Source organism: Mandrillus leucophaeus, unplaced genomic scaffold, assembly GCF_000951045.1.
Source record: "Mandrillus leucophaeus isolate KB7577 unplaced genomic scaffold, Mleu.le_1.0 Scaffold5, whole genome shotgun sequence".
In the NCBI taxonomy this organism is placed as follows: Eukaryota; Metazoa; Chordata; class Mammalia; order Primates; family Cercopithecidae; genus Mandrillus; species Mandrillus leucophaeus.
The window spans coordinates 7,832,788-7,860,565 of record NW_012105364.1 but is presented as its reverse complement, the minus strand read 5'-3'; the positions used below and the strand labels follow the sequence as shown (position 1 = coordinate 7,860,565).

General features: G+C 40.6%; 1 protein-coding gene and 1 long non-coding RNA gene across 3 annotated transcripts in view; one reads left to right on the top strand and one right to left on the bottom strand.

Moving 5' to 3' along the window:
* GRM8 (glutamate receptor, metabotropic 8) overlaps positions 1–27,778 on the bottom strand; it is an 838,387-nt gene that overhangs the window by 798,479 nt on the left and 12,130 nt on the right. The gene's annotated exons all lie outside the window — the stretch shown is intronic.
* LOC105550863 lies at positions 1,494–16,191 on the top strand. Its single transcript, XR_001007789.1, has 3 exons — positions 1,494–1,620; positions 5,795–6,036; positions 14,650–16,191. It is a non-coding gene; the product is annotated as an uncharacterized LOC105550863 (long non-coding RNA).

Here is a 27,778-nt window from a genome sequence, read left to right as displayed (position 1 = left end):
TCCAAATCACTGATTCTTTCTTCACTAGGTCTAATCTATTGTTAATCCATCCATCCACTCCATTAGGTTTTATGTTTACTTTGTTTTGATGTCTTGAATATGGTTTTGTTTATTGAACTTCCATACAAGATTTCATCTGGTTTAGAAAAATATTGGAAACCATTAGGTAACTTCTACTAATGCTGAATACATGCATACTCTGTCACCAGCAATTCTACTCCTAGGAATAAACCCAACAGGAATAAACGATAGCCCAAAACTGAAAATTACCCAAATGCCCAACAGCTGTAGAAGGGAATAAATTGTGGCGTATTCACACAATAGAATACTAAATTAAATAAGAAAAGTATAACTATATGGAAAAATATGATGTTCATTTATCCTTTTTCATATGTTGAGAGACAAAGGTCATATACAAAAGATTATATAGTATATAAATCCATGAATAAAATGTTTTTGTTTTTAACAGGCAAAATTAAAATGGTATTAGAATTCAGGATACTTGTATAATAGTCACACCCCTATTTTGGATACTGGTTGACCTTGGAGTAATACTGGTTGACCTTGGAGTAATACTGGTTGACCCTGGAGTAAAAGATTACATGAAGGGAATGGAAAGGGGGTTTATGAGATACTGGTAATGTTCTGTTCCTTGATCTGAATGCTGGTTACACAGTACATTAATTTATGGAAAGTTATCATGGTATATCCTTATGATTTTTAAACTGTGCATATAATTTAACAGTATAATAAACTCAAACTCTTATCAGTGGTTTTCAGAAAAATATATCTGGATGTTGTATTAGTCTGTTTTCACACTGCTATAAAGAACTATCTGAGAGAGGGTAATTTATAAAGAAAAGAGGTTTAATAGACTCACAGTTCCAAGTGGCTGGGGAAGCCTGAGGAAACTTACAATCATGGCAGAAGATGAAAGAGAAGCAAGGCACGTCTTACATGGCAGCAGGAGAAGGAGAGTGATGGGGGAAGTGCCGCACTTTTAAACATCAGATCTTGTGAGATCTCACTATCACAAGAACAGCATGGGGAAAATCTGCCCCCATGATCCAATCACCTCCTACCAGGTCCCTCCCCTGACAGGTGGAGGATTACAATTGGAGATGAGATTTGGGCAGGGACACAGAGCCAAACCACATCAAATGTTAAAACCTTTTTTTTTTTTCCTTTTTGAGTTGTCAGTTTTGAACATAATTTTATTTCCAAAATTTCATTTTGTTTCCTTTTCAAATTCTGCCTAGTCATTTTTAATAGCTTTTTGCTCATGTTTTCAAATCCATCTTTTATTTCTAGAAACATTTTAAGGACATTTCATTTATATTCTGACTGATAATTCTTAAATTCAAGTTCTTGGGAAGTCTAATTCTACTGTTTGTTGTTTCCACTGATGGCTTGTTTACTCTGCGTAACTGGAAACTTTTCATTGTGAAGTCATATGTGGTTGATTTTAATCTGTGAGAATTCTAAGTAGCCCCAGCTGTGGGAACATTCCTACAAAGCGGATTCTCTTCCGATTGTGCTGGAATCCTGAGTCTCTCTCAAACTGGAATTATCTTAACAATTCTTTTGCTTCAGTTTTCCTGGACAGCATATGTGGATAATGTGAGTTTAAGTCCTAAACCTTCATGAGTTCAGAATTCTCAGGAGAGACATTTCCCCATCCCCAGCCAAGGCCAGAACAATTTCTCATAGCAATTTTTCTTTGCCAAATGGATTTTTCTAGTCCATCTTTTCACTGAGGGTGTAGATCTTCAAGATTCCTGGCTTTTGCAGACTCTTAATCAGTTCCATTGACCTTGTAGTGCCCAAGTCCTCACCTTCCATTCCACAGTGCACCCCTATTCATCCCTGTTGTATGGCAATTAAAACCAAAGCTTTCAGTTTGTTGTCTGCACACACCCCCACGGCAGCTCATATCTTAGATCCTCACTCACCACCGTGGTGTCAGCTCTGTCTCCATTTTTGCCTCTGTAGAGATTTACATGCAATTTTTATGAGCTTAGCTACATATTTAAAAGGTTTTTTTAATATTACATTCAGCATTTCTCAGTGTGTGTAATTGGGTGAGTTTCTCCAAATATCCATTCTTCATAACACTAGAAGCAAAAGTTCAACAGGCCTTCTCTACCTGATGCTTAAAAGGTAGTGAGGCAGTCATTTCAGGGGCTTTGGAGAGGTCTTACTCTGTTACCTTCCAGCGTAATTACAACTGAATTTTCTAGAACTAAAACAAATGTTTAATGTGAGCAGAGGTGAGGTGAGGTGTCAACCAATCAATTTTCACAATATGCTACAACCTACCATTCAGTGGACTTGCTAAAAAGTCACCCAGCAGAGAGAGCCTTGCCACTTTTTTATGCCAAAAGATCAAATAATGCAGAAACCATTCATTCATACAATAAATATTCACCAAGAATCTGCTCTTTGCAAGGTACAAAGTGCTAGGCAAACAAAAGTGATTAAAACATGAACTTGGCCCTCAAAGAGTTTAGCTAGGATGCCTAAAATTTTCTTGCCTTAAGTGCAAATTGATCAATAAGTAGAGATTGCCTGGAGCATTGTATTAAGAATCTGAGGCTGGGCATGGTGGCTCACACCTGTAATCTCAGCACTTTGGGAGGCCGAGGGGGGTGAATCACGAGGTCAGGAGATTGAGACGATTCCGGCCAGCACGGTGAAACCCCATCTCTACAAAAACTACAAAAAATTAGCTGGGCATGGTGGCATGCACCTGTAATCCCAGCTACTCAGGAGGCTGAGGCAGGAGAATTTCCTGAACCAGGAGGCAGAGGTTGCAGTGAACCAAGATTGCACCCTTGCAGTCCAGCCTGGGTGACAGAGCAAGACTCTGTCTCAAAAAAAAAAAAAAAAAGTCTGAGGACAAGTCTAGACTCAGTAATTAAAAGTGAGTGATCTGTTAAAATACAAACCACACTATGCCATTTCCCTGCTGAAGCACCTCTAACAGCTTCCCATTACTCCTAGGTTGTAATCCTCCTAGATGTGGCCCTGCCCATCTCCTAGTCTTCCTCTTGTTCACTCCATTCTAACCATACTAGCTTCCTTCTGCTCTTCACAGGTACCTAGTTCAATCTCGCTTGAACTCTTTTGCACATATTCCTCCTCCCACCTAGAATATTCTTAGTTCTTTACATGGGTCCCACATCTCATCGTCTGAGTCTCAGCTTAAATGAGACACATTTTGAGAGGGCGCTTCCCTAGAGACCCCGTAAAAAGGATCTCTCCCACCATATCATTTATCTGTCACATCACACCCTTTTTAAATTTTCTTCATTGTCCATATCAGTCTCTTGAATTATCAAGTTATTTGTATATTTTCTCATTTATTCTTTACTTTTCTCTATATTCTCTAAATGTACCTGGTATATGTAGTGGGTGCTCTGTGGTATACATATGGATGAATATAAATAAATGGATAAATGGTCAATGATGTCTGCAAGCATGCAAAATAGGAGAGTGGCTCTACTTGTACCACCTAAGTGCCTCAGAGGAAAGGTGACAGTAGCAAAAAATGTCAACTAAGTGCAAAAAAATGCCATTAGGTTCAGGAGTGACCAAAGGGGGCATAATGAACTCTGTTGGGAGCAAGTGTAGGACACAGGCAGGGAAACTGTCCCTGAAATGGCAACTTATCAAAGACCCTAAAGAACAGCTGGAAGTTACTGGCAAGCATGGTGCAGAAAAGCATCCAGACAGAAAAAGCACACGCAGCAACAAGCAGGTGTGAGAGTCCTCCTTATTTCATGCTGTCACCCCGAATTCAGGGAATACAGAACTTCCCAAAGGGTTCCAGTTTTGGTCCCTTGTCGAGATGGCCAGGTGGCCAAATATCAAAGTCCTGTTTCAGACTTTCCCATCAACTAATCATATGCTTTCTAAGAGTCGTTCTACCCCCGGGGACCCCCACCTTCAGCAGCTGTAAAACCAGGACGTGGCTCATGGGTCTCTCAAATCCCTTCTACCTCTGCAGGTCTGTTAGATACTCCTGTGTTTGCTGAAGCACACATTCTGAATTGGCCAGTACTGGAACTGTAAAATGTATTGATTCCTTTTAGTGATTTCTTTTGTGGTTTTTGTTTTTTAATGATTAAGAGATAGTCTACAGAATATCTGTGTTCCACTCTGTCACTCAGTTATAGCTAAACAAATCAACTGTAAAATTAAGCTCTGAATTTTGGTAAAGTCCAAAGCCTTGCACATGCCACCTCTGGCCAGTCTGAAGTCCACCGCTCCATATCACCGAAAGCCCTTCTTTAGAATGCAGGTGACTGGGTCCAACCACTTACCATCCAACCCCCCAAAGCCACTGAATTAGCATCTCTCATGAATGGGGCCCAGAAATCTACATTGTCAACATTGGTAATGCCCAGTTAATTCCTTCTTATTCACCCTCAAGGAGAGAATCACTACCTCTTAGCTTCACTCTGTTCCAGGATAAAAACAAAACAATAACCAAAACACTAACAGTGGCCAGCATGCATTGAGTGCTTCTTATGTGTGGTGATTTGTCCCAGGCTTCTGACTCCCTTTCTTGCCCCAACGGTGTTGAATTACTTGCCCAGGTTCACATAGTAACCAGCTGGGGAATCAGGATTTGAGTCCATGTTCTTTGGACTCCGGCATCCATGTAGTCAACGGCTAACTACACCACAGCAGGGTACAATGCTTAAGAGCTTCATTCAGCTCTAGCATCGGACTTGATGAGTTCAAATCCCAGCTGTACCATTTACTAGCTGTGTGGCCTTGGGCAAGTTATTTTGCCTCCTTCAGCCTCAGTTTCCTCAATGTAAGGTGAGGATAATAAGCATTGCTATTTCATAGGGTGCTTGGTTGTGAAGGACAACTGAGGTGACTCCAGTAAAATGCTGAGAAGGGAAACTGGTGCATAGTGAGCATCAGCCATGATGATCCAGCCTCCCTTTCTCCAGGCTTGGGCCAGCTGGGGCCTGGTAGTGGTCCCAAAGGAAATCTCTGCCAAGCATGAGCAGACAGAACTGAAGAAAATCCATCCTCACTGCTGGAAAGCAACCCACAGCCCATGGTCTACTGACAGTGGGTCAGTAGTGTTGTCTTTGGAGATAAAGTATGGCACATTATTTGAACTTCAATGTTCAAAGGGCATCGACTCCTTTCTAGCACAGAACAGTTTCAGCCTTGCTGCTGCTTTTTCTTTCATGCCTCCTAATGGTTCTGTCTGTCATTATGAACCTTTCAGCTCTGCTTCCACAAAGCACAGAGGGATCCCATCCTTTAATCCTCAAAATAGTTTGTCTTTATAGTTTGGCAGGTAAGAGTTGGTTGCAGCAGTAACTCCTGAAACCTGCCTCTCATTATGCCAAGAACTGCAATGTGTTTGCCACATCAAAGCATGAGTGATAACAAATGCTTTCTGATGGTGAGAACTGCTCTTTATGGTCTGCTTTCCAAGTGCCCTCTTGACAAAGAAGAACTTTTTTTTACTAACATCAATCATCATTAGTAGCAAATGGTGATATCTGTATCTGTCCAGGTGACATCTCAGCCAAGGAAGGAAGCCACATCCTGAGAATGTCAGCTGTTACCTCAAGACTGAAATACAGAAATACTTACCTCAAGACCAAAATACAGTAAAGAACTTTTATCTTTCATGACAGAAATTATTCCATAAGTCCTATTTTTACTAAATCTTCTGAGGTACTTAAAATTATTAATTTTTTATTGTAAATAAAACTAGTTTTAGAGTCATGCATATTTTATTCTTTTATTTTTGAGACAGGGTCTCACTCTGTCACCCAGGCTGGAGTACAGTGGCATGATCCTAGCTCACTGTAGCCTTGAAATCCTGCTCCAGTGGTCCTCCCACCTCAACCTCCTGATCAACTGAACTACAGGAATGAACCACCAAACCCAGCTAATTTTTTATTATTTTTTTGTAGAGGTGGGGGTCTCACAGTTTGCCCAGACTGCTCTCAAACTCCTGGCCTCAAGTGATGTTCCTGCCTAGGCCTAAAATTTTAAGTAAGTCCCTATTTATGACCACAGATATTTTGAGAGTCCATTGCCACACTAGCCTTACGCAAATTCAGCAATGCAGCCATGAACCACTATACCCATCCCAAAAGCTCCACCCAGGGGAGACAAGGCATCTGAGGGGCACAAGCCCGAGCAGACCACCATGGATCTGCTGACCTGGGAGCAAACAGACTCCTCCACCCACTCAGCAATACCTGAACTTGGCAGGACCCAGCAAACAAACACCTCACTTCTTGGTAAGACTTTCCTTTTGCTGCACCAAAGTGGAACCTTCCCTCTGCCCCAATGTACTGAATCAATACCACTATTTCAGCAAGAGAAACTGAGCAAAACATTGACCACTTGTGTTAGAGAACAATGAAATATTCTCATCAGAAACCCTATCCTAGAGAAGGAAACTGTCTGCAGTAGAGGGAGGAGCTCCACTATCTTCGGAGAGCTCCAGGACTGACATTGCCAAGGTCTTCCCAACTTTACCTTCTCGCACTAGTCCCTAGAGCTGTCCAGTTCCTGCACATGGACATATATGAAAATACAAAAACATATGCCTCCTCCACTGACCAAGGCAAAAGCTGCATTAATAGTAAAAGAACTATCAAGTCAAGGAATTATCTTAAAATATTACTAATAACATTAACAAATTACAAAAAAAAAAAGGATCTTTAATAAGCCTTCCATCTAATGAAGGATGGGATGAAAATCAAGAAAAAATGTTGACAGAATACAAAAAGCTGAAGTTCAGACACTGAACACATTCTTTTAATGTTTTATTTATTTATTTATTTACTTATTTATTTATTTTGAGACAAGGTCTCACTCTGTTGCCCAAGCTGGAGTGCAGTGGTGCAATCATGGTTCGCTATAGCCTCTACCTCCCAGGCCCAAATGATCCTCCCATCTCAGTCTCCCAAGTAGCTGGGACTATAAGTGCATGCCACCACGCCCAGTTAACTTTAAAAAAAAAAAATTGTAGAAACAATGTCTCAATATGTTGCCCAGGCTGGTCTCAAACTCCTGGGCTCAAGTACTCCCTGTACCTTGGCCTCCCAAATAGCTGAGATTACAGTTGTCAACCACTGTGCCCAGCCGCTGAACAAATTTAGCCAAACTTCTCATCAGAGTAAATCACATTGTAACCACTTAGGCAAGCTTGGCTCTTCCCAGAATCTGCTTTCTAGGCTCAGTCCTTCATGTGGTCTTCCTTACTGTCCCCTTGGTCACCAAGCCACGCAGCCCTTCGACCATTTGCCCATGAAGGTATAATTCTGGTCCCTAGCCCCCAAGGTAAGGAAGCCTCTTCACTTCCAGGTCCCCAAAGGCACCTGCCTGGGCCACTAGCCATGCGGCAGTAACTTCATAATTCCCTCCTTTGCTCTTCTTGAAGGTTTCTATGGTCCAACCATAGGCGAAGAAGCCCTGGTCTTACGAAACCAAGTGTTCTCAATAAACTCACCTGAGTCAAACAGGCCTTAAAAGTCTACCTATGCCAATCCTGTCATTTCCATGTAAGGCAGAAAGGCTGAACGACTTGCTCAAGGTCATAAAGAAAATTAAAGAGTACAAGCCAACCCTCCTGTTACCCAGGCCAGTGGTTTTCACATGGTACCACTGATGAAGCCTGGGGCTGTAGACCCCGTTGAGCCCTGCCCAGGATTCCTTTTCCACCAGTCACCAGTGCTACTGCTAACCTCAGACCTCTAACCTTCTCCAGAGAACCACTCTTGGGTGATAGAGCCACCTTGCCCAAGTGTGCCTGGGAATTATCACTTAGGACCAGGTTGTCTGTAGCTCAAGACTGGTTGATGCAAGGACACAAAATTCCTACTTTCTTGCCTCAAGGCAGAACACATCCTGCTGTGATTGATGCTTCAGAGCATCCACAGGATCAGGCTCAGGATGGACCTCACCTGAAAGTGCATCCTTTCTCCTAAGAATGCTTGTTAATAACTCATTTTGCTAAGATTCTCCTATGTTCAGCTCTACTTCTAGGGAATGTAACCTGACATTGAGGTTTTCTATGAGCATTCCAAGCAAGTATACTGGTCCAGGCCCCACAGTGCTCAAATGGCCTGCATGACGATCTTTATCCACAGCCCATCAACATTCAATCCAGTCCCTCGGTCAGGAATACCCCCCTTGCCCTTCCAGCCTAGAAGTCCACTCTTCCTCCTGGGAGAAGCACCAAGTCCCTCCCTCCTGCCCTCTCTACTCTCACCTGACTTGTAGTTAGGAGCTCAAAGAAACTCTGAAATCAGTGAATCACTATCGGCAGCATTCCCTAAAATATTTAGTCTTCGGTGCTCCCTAGGAAGCAGAGAAATGCCCCCCACTGTCCCTTAATTTGCTTCTTACATGGTGAAATCTTTTAAACAGAGAATGAGGGTTTTCATTACAGCATTAGCATCACCAACATGCAGTGGCTCATGCCTGTAATCCCAACACTTTGGGAGGCCAAGGCAGGTGCATCACTTGAGGCCAGGAGTTCGAGACCAGCCTGGCCAACATGGCAAAATCCCATCTTTGCAAAAAATATACAAAAAGTAGCTGGGCATGGTGGCACATACCTATGGTCCCAATTATTCAGGAGGCTGAGGCATGAGAATCCCTTGGACCCAGGAGGCGGAGACTGCAGTGAGCTGAGATCACATTACTGCGCTCCAGCCTGGGTGACAGGGTAAGACCCTGTCTCAAAACACAAATCACCACCAACAAGCCACCCATTGCTTTTGAAAATACTCTACCCTACTTTCTCAGATGAATCATTGTTCTTGCTACTTGTTCTAACTGATATTCTTATCTGGATACAAAATTTGGGATAAAAAGGCTTGTCACTCTGGAGGAATTATTTAACTATGACTTGTTTACATAAAACAGCATCCTAGAAAATGAGTTTACACTGGTTTCTTTCACAGCAGAGATCAGATTATGGACAAAATATCTGGAGAACTTATAACCTGCTTTGTAACAATAATGGCTATTCATGTATAGTACCTGATACATTCCAGGCACCAGAAATATGTCTCTTCTAATCCTCACAACAGGTGGGGACAATATTGGTCAGAGAAATTAAATAGCTTGATCAAGGTTAAGTAACAAATACATGGTAGAAGCAGGATTTGAACCCAGGTCTGTCTACCCACAAAGCAAGTGACTAGGCTACTTCACCGCCTATACCTCCTGTTCTCCAGTGCTTGAGACTGGTTCTACCCTGCAACAGTTCCTGTTCCAAGTTAAGCTTCGTACAAGAATTACCAGATGTTCTCGAAAGCACACCCTGTTCTCTGACCTTGAGAGTGGAACAAGAAGAACAGCATCTGGTATAGACAAACGTAAGGATCAAGAGGGGCTTTGACAGGAAGGCAGAGTGAACGTTCTCTTCCCTGTTTCTCCCATAGGTCTAGCTAAAAACTGAGCATTAGATCTAAAACAAGAGTAAGAAGACATTGAAAGGTGGGGAGCTGCCAAGTGGGTTAAGGACCTCAGGACCCAGGGAATGAATGACATGACAACAAGTTCCTGAATTTTGTTTTTCCCTCATGTATTTCCTCATCTATACTTGAAAAACCAGCTACCTGGAAACACCAATACACACAGAGCAAAAAAAAATAAGCAAAAAATCTCCTCTCTTTGTCCAAAGAACCAGGAAAGGGGCAGCCTAGCTCCTTTTAGATTGAAGAAAAAAATGGAAACTTTTAGATAATAACCACTCTACTCCAAACACACCACACACACACACACACACACGCACACACAAGACCTGTGGACCCACCCACACAAGCAAAGACCTAGTGGGGAATCTAGACAGCAGTGAGGAGCCCCAACACCCCCACCAGGATAGTTTCTGAGAGGCTGAGTGTGGAGGCTGGACTTTCATCTCTGCTGGGTGGCAACTTGGCTGCAAAGGTGTCAGAAGAGGCTGGTAGAGAATCAGGTCTTACCTGCCACCACTCAGCAGTAATGAAGCCATTCCAACAGTAGGAGTGGAGGTCACATGGAGAACCGTAACAGGACCCCTCCTCCTGGCAGCCAGATGGATATTAGTTTCAAAGAGCAACTGCAAATGTTCTTGAAACAAAAAACTACAAAGAACTAGCAAAGTAATGAGAAGTATCAGCAAAGAAACAGAAGAACCAAGCAGAAACTCTGCAACTAAAATATATTATAAATGAAATGTTAAAAAAAAAAAAAAAAAAACTCAATGGATGGGTTCAACAGCAGAATAAAGAGAACAGAGGCCAAAAAAATCTGTGACCTTATAGATAAAACAGTTACCCATAAACAATCAAAATAAATTAGACTGGGAAAAAAAATGAACTAAGCCTCAGAGAGGTGTTGAACTACAAAAAGATGTTAAAGGTAGGTCATCTGACTCCCAGAAGGACAGGAAAAAGAGGGTGGGGCTAGAAAAGTATTTGAAGAAATAATGGCTAAAAACTTTCCAAAGTTGGCAAAAGACAGAATCAAGAATCTGAGCACCAAACAGGACAAACCCAAAGAAATCCACACCAAGATGCATCACAGTCACACAAAAAGACAAAGGAAAAAGCCTTGACAGTAGCCAGAGAGAAATGATGCATGAAGCCATAGGGGAAGAACAATTTGAATGAAAGAGGATTTCGCAGAAGAAACCAAGGAGGTCAGTAGGAAGCAGTGCAATATTTTTTAAGTGCTGAAAGAAAGGAACTATCAATCCAAAATTCTATATCCAGAGAAAATATTCTTCAGGGATGACATTCTCAGATGAAGTAAAACGAAGAGGATTTGTCACCAGCAGACCTGCCCTAAAATAATGACTAAAGGAAGTTCTCTAAACAAAAAGGAAAAGATAAAAGAAGAAATGTCTTGGAACATTAGGAAGGAAAAAAAAACATGGCAAAAATATAGATAAATACAATCGAGTTTGCTTCTCCTCTTGAGTTTTCTAGACTCAGTTGATGATAAAATCATAACACTATCTAATGTGGTTCTCAAGGTATGCAAAAGAAATATCCAAGACAATCATATAATTGTAAGGGTAAAGGGAGGTAATTTTTTTCTTTTGCAGAAACAAGGTCTTGACATGTTGCCTAGGCTGGTCTGAACTCCTGAACTCAAGCAATCTGCCCGCCTCAGTCTCCTGAAGTGCTGGGATTACAGGTGTGAGCCCCTGTGCCTGGCCCATGTCTAGGTTTCTATACTTCACTGGATCTAATAAAATGACGATAATAGTAGGCAACGATAAATCATGTATGTCTACATGTTTAAAAAGCTATGTCAAAAGATATACTCTAAAGCAATATAGATAAATCAAAATTGGATTCTATAAAATGTTCAAAGAACCCACGGAACAGCAGGAAAAGGTCCAAAGAGAAACTGAAGAGGAGGAATGAAGGCATCTGCCCCTCTTCTGCCAGAGTCACTTTAAAATCAGACCCTTTTCACAAGGCGGGGAGCACAGTCATTTCTGCCGTTCTGGGGGTACATCTTGGGTGGGACAGGGATGAACCCACCAGTTTTTTCCACAGAGCTGTGTCTTGCATTGGTGAATGTGTGCCCTGGTGCTCATGGAAGGCTCTTCTCGAAGCCCTCAGGCTGACCTGCCAACACACCCAAAGGGGCTCCTTATCAAGGCGCAGAGTCTCAGCTCACCTTCAGCATGGCGGAGGTTCCCTCCTGGGGGAGAACGGTACATTTGCATTCTGTTTACAAAAAGCCAAAAGCTATGCTTTGTGTGCAACCTATCGGCTGGAAAAAAAAAAAAAAAAAAAAAAGGAACTAAGGTGGCTTTGAGAATGATCTGATGCAGCTAGGGCAGGCAGAAGAAAGAAACGCAACAATTTGGAGCAGTGCCCCGAACACTTAAATGAGCTGGGTACAAATCAGTCGGCCTTGGTAAACTCTACCTATAGAGTAAAAGGATAAAAAGACAAAAAGACCTATTTTAAAATAGGCATTTTCTGACTTAGAAATACTAAGATAAAACAGACACTAAGTTCCAGAGTAGCTGAACCTCCCTTTAAGTTTATTAGGGATAGGAGTCCTGAATCTTTCCAGGCAAGAAGGTAGCCCCACAGTCTTGTAGTAAACTGCGTGCTGTTCTGTGTTTCCGGCCCCTTAACTTTGTATCTCCTAGAAGAATGTTTCTAAAAACTTTCCATTACAGTTGCTTATAATGTTTCTACTTTAAATATATATATATATCTATCTATCTGGGAAGGTATTTGTACATGTCATTCATTATTCCAAATGTAAGGGTATTTGTACATTACATGTCATTCATTATTTCACATGTAATTTTAATCAGATCAACATAAAAGCATCTTAATATAATCAGTAATGGCACTGGTAACTTTAAATATTAAAATCTACAATAGGGAAAAAGGAGCTTTGATTCATTGTCTCTTTTCAAATTAGCACAATCAACTTGGCATGTACCTCCAATCTTTCTGTCCAACCTCTCATGTTCTTTCTGCCTTTTCCCTTGCTTCTCACTCCCCCAACTCATGATATAACAAAGAGAAGGCTGTAGAGGGCAGAGTCAGGGTTGACAAAAAACAAATTCCAATTATTCCTTCTTCCACATATTCAGAGACCTATAGCCTTTTATAAAAACAGTTCTATTTTTTCCCAGGATATCTACTTTTTATGTTTGCCCTGTCTTGAGCCAACTCTAATAGATTTTTCTGTTGAGTTCTGATCTGTACCTGAGATTCTTAAGAGGTATATTTGCAGACAATACCATGAAGATTTCCCAGAATTTTTGGAAACAATCTTCCTTATACCAAAAAGTAAATTGCCCAAGGAAGACTCTCCTCCCACCTAGGACTTCCTAAGAGCAGAACTGGCACTTGTAAAAACTCAGGAAGATTGCAAAAAATTTGGAAATGGGGCTCCACGGTTTCAATATAATGTTAAATTTGAAAATTAATGCCTCAAGTTAATTGGCTCTTTCTGCCTTGAGCTGATTAGTGAACACTAGAATTCATGCTACAGCTCCCAAGCCATTTGTCTGCAATGCAGGGCTCATGTTCCAAATTCTGCTTATTGCAGGAAAAGATAGTATGCTCACATCATTTCATGACCGTGGTGCTACAGTGTTTCTACCGGCTTGCACGCTTCTTACAGGTGGGCTGATGTTTATTGTGTTAGTATATAATGCTACAACTTTCCACTGGTACACAAAGCTAGTGGTTTTCTAAAGCAGTCCTGGAATTCATTACCATGGAAACAAAAGGTATAAAAAGCTGTTTTTATCTAATAGGAAAACCTAGAGGAACTCTAAAAAAGATCAAAAGTGTTTTCAAAGTAAAGGTAGAGTCAAATACATTATAGTTTAGGCTAAAGGACCCTTGGAAAGGAATCTCAAGGCAGGTTAACAGAGGAAGGAGGCGGGCTGTGCAGTGATGGGAGAAAGCTCAGCAGCACCACTGGGAGGCTCTGAGGCTGGGACAGGGACAGGGTCGGGCTGCTGACCAAGTCTACCCCCCAAAAAGTGGCTGAAAGAACCCAACACTCTTACTCTGCCAAGGTACAAGAGACATGGTTTGAATTCCAGTCTCTCCCCACAGAGGTGAAAATGAGTAGTTTGTTTTTCTGACATTAATATTATCATACACACTCTGGTCCTAATACATCCATCCAACCATTCTAGACTCTAGATTCTAGACATGGAAACGAGAAGTAAATGAAAGAAACTTAATACGAATATGTTCATTTTATCAACTCATCATTTGATCTAGAGTTTGATCCCATGTGTTCAGGAAATGCTGTCACAGGTCCTATTTTAGTTTGGGAAAGGAGTAAGTACAAACCACAAGTATTTATTTTGGCGTTTACAGTGTTTTCCTAACATCCAAATAATTTCACCACATCCTGCCATCAGCTTCAAAATAGAATTTTGAATATATTCTTTCTTCCATGGAAAACTTCCTGATACATAAACTGCTCTGACCATCTGTAATAATACAAACTCTTATCCAGTATCCTCCTCAGAAAACATCTGGAACAATAGGAAGCTCCATCAATGCTGCTAAAGGAACACAATGTTTCTGGAAGCCATGTGATCATTCCGGCAGCAGGGAAGATACATGGGGTCATGGGCAGTCAGACTCCATCCTTGCACTGAGGCCACTGCCCACCATGGATGTGCTGGCCAGCCCATCTGCCATTCCAGCCAGTGATATACTGAGAGTATGAGGCTTACAGAGCTGAAGTCCTCTGCATTTAAAGGCTTAATTTTCCTGCTCAAAGGCAGTCTTTTAGAATGGCAAGGAAAAATTATTTTAACTGAGAATGGGGTTAAACTAACAGCAGGACTGTGTTTAGAGAAAGGAAACCATACAGAAATAATTTGAAAACATACCATCTAAAAGGCAGTAAAAAGCAATGGTTGAAAGCATGGACTTTTGAGTCCATCAGACACACAGGTTGGAATATCACATGGCCACTTACTTTCCAGGTAACCTCAGATAAGCCTCAGTTCCTCATCTGAAAACCGTACCTATCTGACAGAATTGTGGTAAGAATCCAATAAGATCAGGCATGTTACGTGTTTAGCATAGTGCCTGGCATATGGGAAGTTGTCAATAAACATTACCTCTTGCACTGTTTCTGTTATAGGGAGCAGGTGATGTTTAGCCTGGAGAACTGAAGGCTCAGGAAGAACAGGGTCTTCAAACACCTGAAGGACTGTCTCATGACAAAGACATGCACAAGACAGGAGAATTGAGCAGAGAGATGTTTAAATCAAATCGAAGAACAAAGACAGCATTGAATCACCACCACCTATCAAGGGTCTTACTTGAATAGATTTTGGTTTGGATGAAAGGCATAACAGAAAACCTCAAAAATCTCTTCCAATTCTAAGGTTTCATAATTCCAAGCATTTGGAGAATGAGGAAAAATAATCACTCAAAAAAAAAAAAACTATTTTGTGCCAAGCTTCCTAAAACATCTTTAAAATGTCCAAATATCCATGAATCATAGGGTATTATTCATTTTATTTGAAAACCATGGAACTCTGCTACTGAACTTCATTCTAAGTTGTTTAAGACAAAGTACAATGCAAAACTGTCTACTTTTCTTTCATAAAACCATTTTCTAGATGGGCATAGATTCTTTGGGAGAATTCTTATCATGCAGATATTTTACATCAAAATCTAAACTTGTACCACTTAACTGCAATGAATTATTAATGCTATTAAACATCATAACATCTTTTAAAAATAAGGTGTTAAATATTTATTCATCAATCCTGTACCATTACAATATTTTAGATCAGTGATTTAATATCTGAAAAAAATTATCACATACTATGCATAACATTGATCAGTAGAGGCTGAAATTTTACTGTAACTTCAATCCAAAAATACATTTTTTAATTTTAGTTCTCCATAATTCAGAGAAATAGTTAAGGGTAAATATAAGTCTTAATCAAAATCCCTATTCTCCCAGCATGTGCTAAACCTACCGTGCTTCACATGCAGACCCTTGCCCCCAAACAATCCCAAGAGGATGTTGGCTCAGAGCAGCAAGGAGCCGACAGATGGGGCATTCAGTAAAGGGGTGGTGCTGGGTTTTTTCATTTTTGTTAGAGACGAAAGCTGCGGGAAAAATATTCTCCAGTTAATCTATTTTATTTTCAGCAAGGTTTTACCTGTAAATATTAATTTATATACCAGCAAAACTCACTAGATGCTTGAGCTACATGAATATAAATGAAATAAAGCTATTCAAACTAAAAAATGAAATTTCCTGTATCTTCCTTTCTCAGGCAGAGGAAAAATATCCAAGAATTTAAAATTTTATACCAGTGGTTTCAAAGACAACAAAAGATCTCATATTGAGCTCTCATTTAAATAGGTGGGGTTACCAGGGTAGAAATTACAAGTTAAAGTGCTGCAGCATAAAGAAGAAAAATAATCATTTATGCCATTTTCAATACAAAACCTATTTCCAAATCATCAAAACTCTTTACAGTTGGAATATTGTCAAATCTCCAATTTTTACCTTGCTGAGATCTATGACCACCTTTTGAAACAGAGGCAGTGTAGGTATGATTACTCCCTGTGGTTAGGAAAACGGAAAGAACCATCAGCCCCTCAAGAATGGTGGCTTTTCTTACTGGAATGAAGCAAATAAAATCAATTCATTGGCAATGCATTTAATTTCTCTCTCAGCAATTAATTGTGACTCTACATTGAATAACAGTGTAAAGAGTCAAGATACTCATGTGGCAAATGAAAAATAAAGCAAAATGTTTTATCGTAAGTTACATGGATTCCCAGAGTGCAAAGGATGGGGAAAGGGTCAGGGGAGGGATTCTCCTAGGTTTGATAACACTTTCCTTAAATTCAACAGCAATTCACCTGTTTAGCTGTTCTACAATGCCGATTAAGAGGGTATAGCATTGTGCCCTCTGGGTGTTCTGTGCTCACTAGTTTGGGACCCCCAGTTTTGTCTCCAATGGAAGTTGGGAACACAGCACTCCAACTTTCCTCATTTTTAATCCTCCTAGAGACTCCTAAAATAATCATTTGAAGTTTTGTCATAGCAGAGAGACTGTGAGAGGGGAAGAAGTTTCCACGTACTTCCACCCCCACATAGCTGAACATGAGCTGGCATCAGGTAAAAGGTTCACAGGATTCCCAGTCTTGGAAGACTCTTCCTCCTCTCCCGGCCTCAGTTTGCATACTCCTACCCATTCCTCTAAGCTCAGCCCAATCCCACATTACTGCATGAAGCCTTGTGCTATGGAATGAATATATATCCCCCACCAGAATTCATGTTGAAATCCTAACCCCTAATGTGATGGTATTTAAAGATGACATCTTTAAGAGGTAATTAACTCATACGCGTGGAGCTCTTGTAAGTGCCCTTGTAAGAGACAGGAGAGAGCTTTTCTTGTCTCTCTCAGCACCATGTGAGGATGCAACAAGGAGACAGCATCTGTAAACCAGGGAGAGGGACTTCACCAAGAACCCACCAAGCCGGTACCCTGATCTCAGAATTCCAGCTTCCAGAAATGTGAGGGGGGAAAAACAAGGCTATTGTTTAAGCCACCCAGTCTAAGATATTCTGTTGCAATGGCCTAAAACAGAGTTGATTAAGACACCTTGGCTGCTAACTGCAGCTTCCTTGGATGAAGTCAGCCTCTCCTTTAAACCCCAGGACCACACTGTAGCCCTTTTTACACAGTCTTAGATTGCTCGTGGTTATTTTACAGGATTTTGGTCATTTCCCCTCAACTAGAGTATAAGCAACATTGATGGCTTAGGGTCTTCTTTTCTTTCATATTATCCACTACAATGTCAAACACGCTGTATATACCTGTGGGATGCTGCATAGACCTGTTGGTGGGTTGATTGAATATTACCTGCTTACCTGTATTACTAAGTTACAGAAGGAGAACACGTGGGTTAAATGCTAGCATCTCTTACACTATTCTACTTCTCTTGATGGGGGAAAAAAAAAATATTTAGCACTTACTGGGTTTAGAAGCTGTACCAGGCATTGCTCAGCACTGTCTCACAATGCTAGGATAGGACTTGACCACATTAACTCTGCATTGATTTCCTTCCCTGTGAAGTCCTTTTACATTCATATTTGATTAAAATGAGAATTTACCAAGGCATAATTGATATGTTTGACTGAATTGGTCACATTTTAAACAGGTGGCACAAGATAAGTCACAGTGTGAATCAGAATACAATACATTTAGTTCCACTGTTTTTCTGATTGTCCTAAAATGAATGTGACTTCTAGAACAAGTACTTCTGAAGCCTTTAGGGCTTTCATTTCTGACATTTGTATCAGAGATGATAGGAATTAGTGTCATGTCAGCCATCTCTGGCAGAAAAAAAAAATCTTCCCTCAACAAAAGTTAACATTCTTCGTCCGAAGCAGGCCTGTGTTTCTGTCCTTATCACACATGGAAAAGAAAGGGAATTCCAACCCAAAGGACAGCATTGAGGGCTGCCACCCATGCCTGGGGTCATTCAGCTGCTCATGCTCAACCACAACTCCATCATCAAACCCGTAGCCTACGTGAGTCAGAATTGATGATTTTTTCTTTTTCTTTCTTTTTGTTTTTTTGGTTTTTTGTTTGTTTTTTAAACAATTGAATCCTAAGGGTATTTTTCTTTGGGCGCTGAAACATAAAAATGTAGTGCAACTTTACTTAAAAAAATAGAAAACCAATGTTTCTCTGGGTTTTCTACTTTTTTAATAAAACGGACTCTTACCATCCAACACATGGATTTGGAAGGATAGCAGTACACCACCTTCTTAGCTCACTTGGCTGGAACATAAGCTGATGAAGTCCCAGTCTCAAGTTCAGCCTTCAAGAAAACTAGACAGCCTTGCCCTATACCAGAGCCAATCCAGACCTGCCCCAGTTCTGTTTCTTTCTTCGTGTGTGTGTGTGTGTGTGTGTGTGTGTGTGTGTGTGAGTGAGACAGGGTCTCACTCTGTTTCCCAGGCTGGAGTGCAGTGGTATCATCATGGCTCACTGTAGCCTCAACCACCCAGGCCCAAGTAATTCTCCCACCTCAGCCTCCAGAGTAGCTGGAACTACAAGGGAATTCCACCACACCCAGCTAATTTTTGTATTTTTTATAGATACAGGATCTTGTCATGTTGCTCAGGCTGGTCTCAGATGCCCAAGTTGGTCTTGAACTCCTAGGCTCAAGTAATCCATCCACCTCAGCCTCCCACGGTGCTGAGATTACAAGTGTGTGCAACCATACCTGGCCCATCAGTTCTGTTTCTTGACCAATTACACCTTTAATGCTAATCTGCCTTTGTTCACAAAATAGAGCAAGTCAGTATGAATGGCTGAGAAACTGTAGGAGAGGTACCACTCAAAATGAATATCCTCTTAATAGCAGACATAAATATCTTCCTCCTCATTATCATCATCATAACAAACATCGTGGTGCCTCCTATGGACCAGGGATTTTGTTTAGGACTCTGAAATGTATCTTACTTGTCTTCATTAAAAACCTTATGAAAAAGGTACTATTATTAACTGGGGTTTTTTGTTTGTTTTGTTTTTGAGACAATCTCGCTCTGTCACCCAGGCTGGAGTGCAGAGGGGCGATCTCAGCTCACTGTAACCCCTGTCTCCCAGGTTCAAGTGATTCTCCTGCCTCAGCCTCCTGAGTAGCTGGGATTACAAGCCCATGCCACCACTGCTGGCTAATTTTTGTATTTTCATTAGAGATGGGGTTTCACCATGTTTGTCAGGCTTGTCTTGAACTCCTGACCTGGTGATCCATCCGTCTTGGCCTCCCAAAGTGCTGGGATTACAGGTGTGAGCCATCGTTCCCAGCCTGGGTTGCTGTTTTTTTAACAGATAAGAAAGTTTAAGATTTGGAGAGATTAACTATCTTGCTTAAGGTAACACAGTTAACAAGCATTATGTCCAAATTTGAACTTGGGCAGTCTGACTACAGAGCCCAACCTATTTCATATAATTCATATTAATCTATTTTACTCAAGAGCATCAGCACCACTAAATACATTAAAATAATCTATAATTTGAACAGACATCTCCTGATAACAAACATAATATCTATAAGTCACAAATATCTAAGAAATTTACATGAGTATGGCATGGTATTTGTTCTAGAAGTAATATAAGCTCAAACACTCTGAGGTGAGATGATAAATCACTCCAAAAACTAATAAATAGAATTGCCACCACATAAAGAAATAGTACAAGCACTAGTCGAAGCTAGAGGTCACTCTCAGTCCATGTGAGAGGAAGCAAGAGTAAGACGCTAGAGCAAGAATAAGTCACCATCCACATGTCCCAAGGGAGCTCAGTGGCACTGCAGGGGATACAGAGAGAGATCCATGATGTCCCTGAAACTGGGACTGTATTATACACCAAGGAAACCAGCCTCCCTAATCCCAGAGGGAGCCTTGAAGAGTCTTAGAGGGAGATTAACGGCCAACACTGAGAACACATGTTTATTAGCTTGCTGAGCCTAATGAAGTAATACAGCAGAGACTGGCCTCATTCTAGAAACAGATAAAAGTGGCTGTGCACAATGCTATGCCTAGACCCCTACATCTTGCCAGCGTGGTGTTCCTTATGTGTTCAAGATACATAAAGATTAGACATATAGATGCAGGTTGTGAGGACAGTGTTTGGGGATAGAAAAAGTCCCCAATTACAGCTAAAAGAGATGACTCTGTCTTTTGCCAGAAAGTGTGTTATATCAATTAAATGGGTAAATAAGCCCTTTTCCCACTTTGAAGAAACAAGGGCCTCGTGTGACCCTCTATTGATTAAGACTGCTGTGGAATGTTATTTGCAATCGCATTGCATAATGGAAATCAGGAGGTAGCTGTCATGGTTTCTGAAGACAAATTGCTGGTAGCTGAGACATATCATAGCCTCCTTCATCTTTTACTGTTCTCAATTCCCAATTAATGTGTTTCTTACAATCTAAGTTTCTTAAATCAGTCTGCTCTACTGTCTCAAGTAGTAAAAATGCGTAGAATGGTAATCTGCCTGACCCTACTTTAAGAAATAGTGTTTAAGTGACCACTGCACTGATCATTATTCATGAGCTATGCATTACTTAATAAGGAACACAACTTCCAAACACGCACACAATTAAAGATAAATCCACACAACACCTGCTGTGATTATGACCAATAGGAACAGAAATCCAACCAAGTGTGTGTCAAAAGCTGCTGTCAGACAGAACATTGTTAAATCTCACTTTTGTTTTGCACACTTTGACTTGCTAAGTCAGCCAGCAAGCAATTTGTATGGAGCAGTGCTTCTCAAAGTGTGATGTGCAAAAGAGCAGCATCAGCATCACCTGGGAACCATTAGCAATGGCAATTCTCAGCCCCCACCCTGGGCCTCCCCGGACCCACTGAATCAGAAACTCTGCAGGTGGGCTCAGGAATGCATGTTTCAACAAGGATTCTGGGTGATTTCTCGCATGCTACAGTGTGATAACCACTGGCCTGGGCACAGGACAGACTTCAGATTTTAAGTCTTCCTAGGAAGGCATTACCTTTGGTTGCAAAAAGCTATCAGAAGAGCCCAGGAAGACACCTGTGTTAAAACCACTGCAATCTTCAATTGTGCTGTGAACCTAAAACCACTATGAAGAAGGGAAGTCTATAAAATATAAAAAACCTGTGGTCTCTAGGGTGAATGGGTAGAAAGAGCACAGTACTTTCCTTATGCAGATTTATTTACATAGACCCTGACTTATTCTAGAAAGGTTTTCAGACAATTTTGTAAACCAAAATATATAACATCCAGTCACAAACCGTTCTTATGGAAAGACTTCTCACTACTTTTCAAACAACCTCATTACTTAAAACACCCCAAACATAGGCATTTATCACTAAGTATGCTCTTAAGATGTCTTTGGTATTCACTGCAGGATTTCAGGCCATTTGAGGCTAGGGGAAAGAAAAGAAATTTAATTTAAATTCACCAAGTTTAAAAAGTGCTCCGCCCAAGAGTCATGGTGCTCCCTGAACTGTCTGAGCACATGACCACGATGCTGATTCTAAGTTACTACATGTTTCGAAGAGACATGGCTTGGAATGTCTGTGTCCTGTGACCCTGTCTTACAGCAAGATGCTTTTGGCAGTTCACTCATCTGGCCCCTTTGTTGGTCCAAGAAAGGGCCCTATACCACCAAAATTCATTCTAGAGCTAATAGTATTTGGATGAGGCTCTAGCATTGTTTCAACTGTTTTTCAAATAACAAATTTGGAGAGCAAAGGGAAGTAACTTGTTTACCAGAGATTTATAAAATAAAGTATGGTCCATCCATATGATTAGAAACCAAGTAACTATTAAAAAAAATTAAGTCTTGCAGTTCTCATTCTTGACCAAACATCAGAATCACCTGGTGATCTTTTCAAACATACCAATGCAGAGCTCTACCCCAACCAATTTAACTGGTCCTGGCTAGGGTTTGGGCATCCAAAATTTTTAAAAGCTATGCTGGCAATGCTAACATGCAGCTGGGGTTGAGAATTACTGCAGTACATCTATATTAACCAACATGGAAATTTTTCCCAAATATATTAAGTGAAAAAGAAAGTCATAAGTCACATATCTATTAACAAAATCATGTGTGCCTGTGTTATTAACGGATTTATGCATGTGGAAGTGGACTTTCCTTTGATACTATTTATTGCTTAAACCTTTAAAATGAGAATGTGTTCATGTAATTTACTTATTTTATTTTTGATTGACAATTTATATGTATTTATGGGGCACAATATGATGGTTTATGTTATATATGGAGTGATTAAATTGGCTAATTAACAAATCCATCCCCTCACACTTTTTTGGTGTATGGTGAAAACATTTAAGATCTACTCTTTTAACAATTTTGAAATATACAATGCAATTTCTTAATGTTAAAAATACATTTAAATGGAAATTTGTAGGAAAAAGAGAAAGCACATGAAAATAGGAACTCTCAAAATATAATCATGTTTCCTTCTTTCTCTGCTTCTCCCTCTATATTCGTCTGCTTTCACACTGCTATAAAGAACTGCCAGATACTGGGTAATTGATAAAGGAAAGAGGTTTCATTGACTTACAGTTCAGCATGGCTGAGGAGGCCTCAGGAAACTCATAATTATGGCAGAAGGCAAAGGAGAAGCAAGACACCTTCTCCACAAGGTGGCAGGAAGGAGAAGTGCCAAATGGGAAGAGCCCCTTATAAAACCATCAGATCTCATGAGAACTCACTCACTATCACGAGAACAGCATGGAGAAAACCACCCCCATGATTCAATTACCTCCACCTGGTCTCTCCTTTGACATGTGGGGATTATATGGATTACATTTCAAAATGAGATTTGGGTGGGGACACAAAGCCTAAACATATCACCCTCCTTCTTTTCTAAAGGAATATACAAGAAAAATAAACAAAATTATACTTCTTTCCCATCTATTCAACACATATTTCTAACATTGAGATTGGGATGAGGGAGAGAGTAGAGAGATTCGATGTATTCATTCATTCATTATGTCTCTGACAGGCCCATGCTAGGCGCTAGGAATATGGCAACAAACTAGATAGACATGGCCCCTGCCCACATGGTAGTTACAGTCTAGTGGGGAATGCAGACAAGTAGGTAAGCAATCACAACACAGTGAGAGAGACATTAAGGAGAGGAAGCACAGGCTGCTTCTTTGTTACTTGTAACAAAGAGACAATCTAGTCAAGGAAAGTGAGAAAAAGATCCCCAAAGTGGAGGTGGACCTTCATCCTGGGGAAAACCCTAGCCATTAAAGAGTTTTAAGAAGGGGAAAGACATTAACAAGTCTCCGTTTTGAAAGATCTCTGTAGCTGGGAGTGTAAGTGCTACTTACCAGTCATCTCTCATCTAAGGAGAGTGAGCTCTTTTCAAAGTTAAATGAAACCTTGCTACAGTACCAAAGAGTTGACTGAAGAAGTTCACCTCCCAATTTTCATTACCTATTTGCCATCAAATGAGATTGAACATGAAATTTACCTCCTACTGAGTTTACTGACTGCACTCATTTATGAGTTCATCTCTAGATGAGCCCGGATATGGCAGATTTACCTTTTCAAAGTTTTGAAGCTAATAAAACCCACTGTATGCAATAAATAACTCAAAAACTGCTTGGCTTTATGGAAGTGGTTGCTACAATTGGTAGAGTGTCTTGGAAGAAAATATATCTTCATAAACATAGCAGGGTAGGCGAAGACTGCCAGGGAAACAAGATGCTTCTCAGTATTTCATTGACTTCACATGAAGATCAATTTTCGCCATTTATAACCAGCACACTTCCACATAGGGTGAAATTATCTAGCCCACCCACAAATGGATTTCTATTTAAAAGTCTCATTTGATTGCTTTGGGAAGGATACACTGCAGACTATCTAACTCCTATCCTTTAAGGGTAGAAAATTAACAACCCAGGTAAAATTAACTAGAAAAACAAAAGAGAGAGGAATTATATTTGACAGTGTCCTCTTATGACCCAATGTATCTTTGTGGACATTAATGTGAGTTACCTCCAGCATCAGTGTGCTATTTTTAACTTAGAATATTCAATCTTTGCTCAAAGTAAGACATATGATTAGTGTTTGGAGGAATTGATTTGCTTTAATTTAAAGGAGAGGAGTGGAAATGTTCTAGAAAGGGGAAAAAATTTGAGCTCTTTATAAAACACAAATTTATGGGCTTCTCAAACATTTCCAAAGACCCTCTCCTTTTTAAATTCTTTCCAAACTATACAATCTCTTATGGGGACCTGGGCCCCTCTTTTCATTGGGTTATCTACAATACAAAAGCCCGTGAGGTGTCATTTAGACCTCTGTATAGGATGGAGCTGTCCTGGGTCTGCTATTCTGCAGTTACATGTCACATTATCCTAATTGATACTTCTGTTATCTAAAGCCATTAACATGCTATATGAGTGAAGCAATCACCTAGGTCTGCTCTGCCTCATGTTAGCTGATATACGATGTGTGTGTGCACGTATGTATGTGTGTGTGTGTGTTAGGGTACACTAGTGCATCTAAAAAGTTCAGATCATTAAATTCTTGTTCTGTAACTCTCAAATTTGTTTCCACTCCCAACACACCTGAGGGAAATGGGACACTCATCTCAATAAAAAATAGTTCCCGGAAAGGGGCTTGGGAGGCATACATCGTTCACTGGATCCTGCCATTCGAAAAGCCTCCCAGGTAGTTTTAATAATGCAGCCCATACCCCTTGTGGGTGAGGCAACAGCAGTATGAACCCCACCATACACTCGGGGTTGAATATCACTAATCTAGTAAAGCATTCAGTATCCTATGGACCTATGCCACATGGCATCTTGTTCCTAGGTTGTGTCCAGCTCCAGGCCCTTATTCAATCCTCTTCTGAAGTTAAAGAGGCTCATTTTGTTCATTTGCTTCTAAGCTTGGATAAGAAGAGAAACAAAGATAGGATGACACCACTTCACTCTAGATCAGATAAGCAGAGCCACCTGTATTCCAGCAGAGGCGGTGGCTATTCACTAAGTGCTGTCTCTGCTGGGGCTAAATGAACCTCCCCAACTGATGCCGGCATCTCCTTTACAAAGACAAATCCCATTTCATTCCACAATTAGTGATCCTGAAGGAAATAAAATCCTCCTCTGACTTAAACATATACATACTAACATGCAGATAGCTGACAGCACATAGATCTCTTGCATCAGGTTTGGATTAGAACACTTGGGAATACAAGGACTGGAAAGGTTGACACAGGAGGAGCAAGACTGAAGAAAGTGGTAAATGGGGCTACGTGGAAGACATTGTCTCCTTCACATTTTAGTACAGGAAGATGCTGCAAATAAAATACATGGCCTTCCCAAAGTTGTCCAAAAAAAGAAAACAGACATTTAGGGATCACTTCCAAATTTGGCCCAAATATTTTCCATAAAATTTTTAAACACATCACAACCAGATTCTTAAAACCCCAATTTATGTTTATTGTTGAGCAGGACAGTCAGTAAGTTCATGAATTAAGACCCCATTTGTATTCCTTATGATCAAGGTTCATTGCATGTCTTCATTGGAGACACTCTACCTTCTTCAACTCCATTATCTGGGAATAACTAGCAATACATTAATTTTTAGATTATTTATGGGCATATTTTTAGATTCTGTGGGTCTTTCGCTACCCTGAAAGGGCCTAAGCTTGAGAAAACTGTCATAAAACTTATTTTTACTCAAGTCATAGCCTTTGGAAAATTAGTATTTAAGAAAAGTATTGTTTTTCATAAAGGAGCTGTATGCCAATCTCCAGTGCATTAACTGCTAATCCTTCCTCTGATAACTACTGTAATATTTCATGTCTGTACTATCATATATGTATAAACAGAAGTCATCCATACATAGAGTGGACAATTTTCTGTGCCAATTGTTTTATAATTAATATTACAAATGGAGTGCTAGCTGAAAGTCACATAAAAAATCAAAGTAAAGTAGCATAATCACATTCTTATGGTTTCAGAATCACCTGTAAGATGGGTTAGGCACCTACATCCTCTCACTGATGGACTTTTGAATTACAGACAATTTTCAAGTCCAATAACTTGGTTAATAACTAGATTTGCTTCTGTAGGTTAAATGCTCACTCTGGGCCAGTGAACTGATCATGTTAGTCATGACGTCTACCATAACAGCGCCCCCTCCTGGTGATAAGTGACCCACTCCCTGCACTTCAGTTAAGGGCGTCAAGAGCTGCCCTTTCATGTGTTGGTCTGTGTCTCAAGAGATGGCCTGGGGCATTGGACTCTGTCCAGAGGGTCAGTAGTTACCTTCTCACCCAGTCAGATGGGGTCCCTCCAGGATTACCCAAGAAATTAAGAGAACTAACCAGTCCGTGAGGGAAGAATAGAGAAGAGAGAAGCCAGATACCCCTGCATAAAAACAAAACCCCCTCTTGCCTTCAAGTGGCCTGGAGTTTCCTTCAATAGCCCAAAACACCAAAGGACATGACCAGGTCCTGATGGAAGCCTTCCTGCATTTTCTCATTAAATATACCCAACAATCTAACAATCTTATTATTCCCATTTTGCAGATAAGCTGATTCTATGTCAAAAAAAAAATGCAAACAAGCTTGGAAAACCTCATATGAACACTTTGTCTCCTCCACCACACTCCTCAAATCCTTGCCCACTATTGGCTGGGCACCAGGCTACAGGAAACAGCCAGGATTCACAGGAATTACAATGGTATTGGCAGGAACCCGAATTGGTTTATAAGGGGAAGGAAATCAAAAGGAGTAGATTCTTAGGAACCTTTTCCTCTCCTCTAAAAGTGATGTTTTTGAACCACAGCTACTAAGTTAAAAATAGAAAAGAGATGCCTTGGAGCAGGTGAGGAGGGAGTTCAAATCAGAGAGAAGAGTTACAGAAATGTCTGAGCTGGACACCACCTCAGAGCAGAAAATGCCACATGGGACAGAACTGGGGTAGCTGGAAGGAATCCTAGATCTCAAGATGTGGGAGGAAACCTGGAGAATTCTGGTTCCACATCTTGCCTCTAAGCAAGGAGTCCCTCTAAGAGAAATGGTAAAAAACTGCCTAGTTTCCCTTGAAGGTTTCCAGAAATGGAGAACTAAAGCAACTCTGGCTATATGTCTTAATTGTGTCCTTCTCACTGTCAAGAGGTGCTTCTTAATGTCCTGCTCAAATGTGTCCAGCACACCCTGAAGCCTGTTTGCGCCTCTTCAGTACTCCTTAGACACAGAGAGCTTCTGCTTAGCATCCTCCTTATTTGAGAAAATTTCATCTATCTGAAAATAGCCATTAAGTTGCCTCATAGCATTTTCTCTTCTAAACTAGGGAAATCCATACAGAGGCTGCACAGCCACTCAAGGGGATGTTACAAAGAGGATTCCAGTGCCATGAGTAGGCCAGACTAGATGTGTCTCCAAGATATCTGCCAAGGCAGAAATCCTTTGATTTAATTCCTTTCATCGTTTGTGTGATATTTCCCATCACTTTGCTCACATTTGTCACAATACCTGTCATCTGCCCAATTTCTCCATATTCTTTTAATATTTCTAAATCTAATGTGCATAGGAATTTTTTTTTTTTTTTTGAGACGGCATCTTGCTCTGTCACCCAGGCTGGAGTGGAGTGGCACGATCTCAGGTCACTGCAACCTCTACCTCCCGGGTTCACGCCATTCTCCTGCCTCAGCCTCTGGAGTTTTAATTCTGTTTATGTGGTGTATCA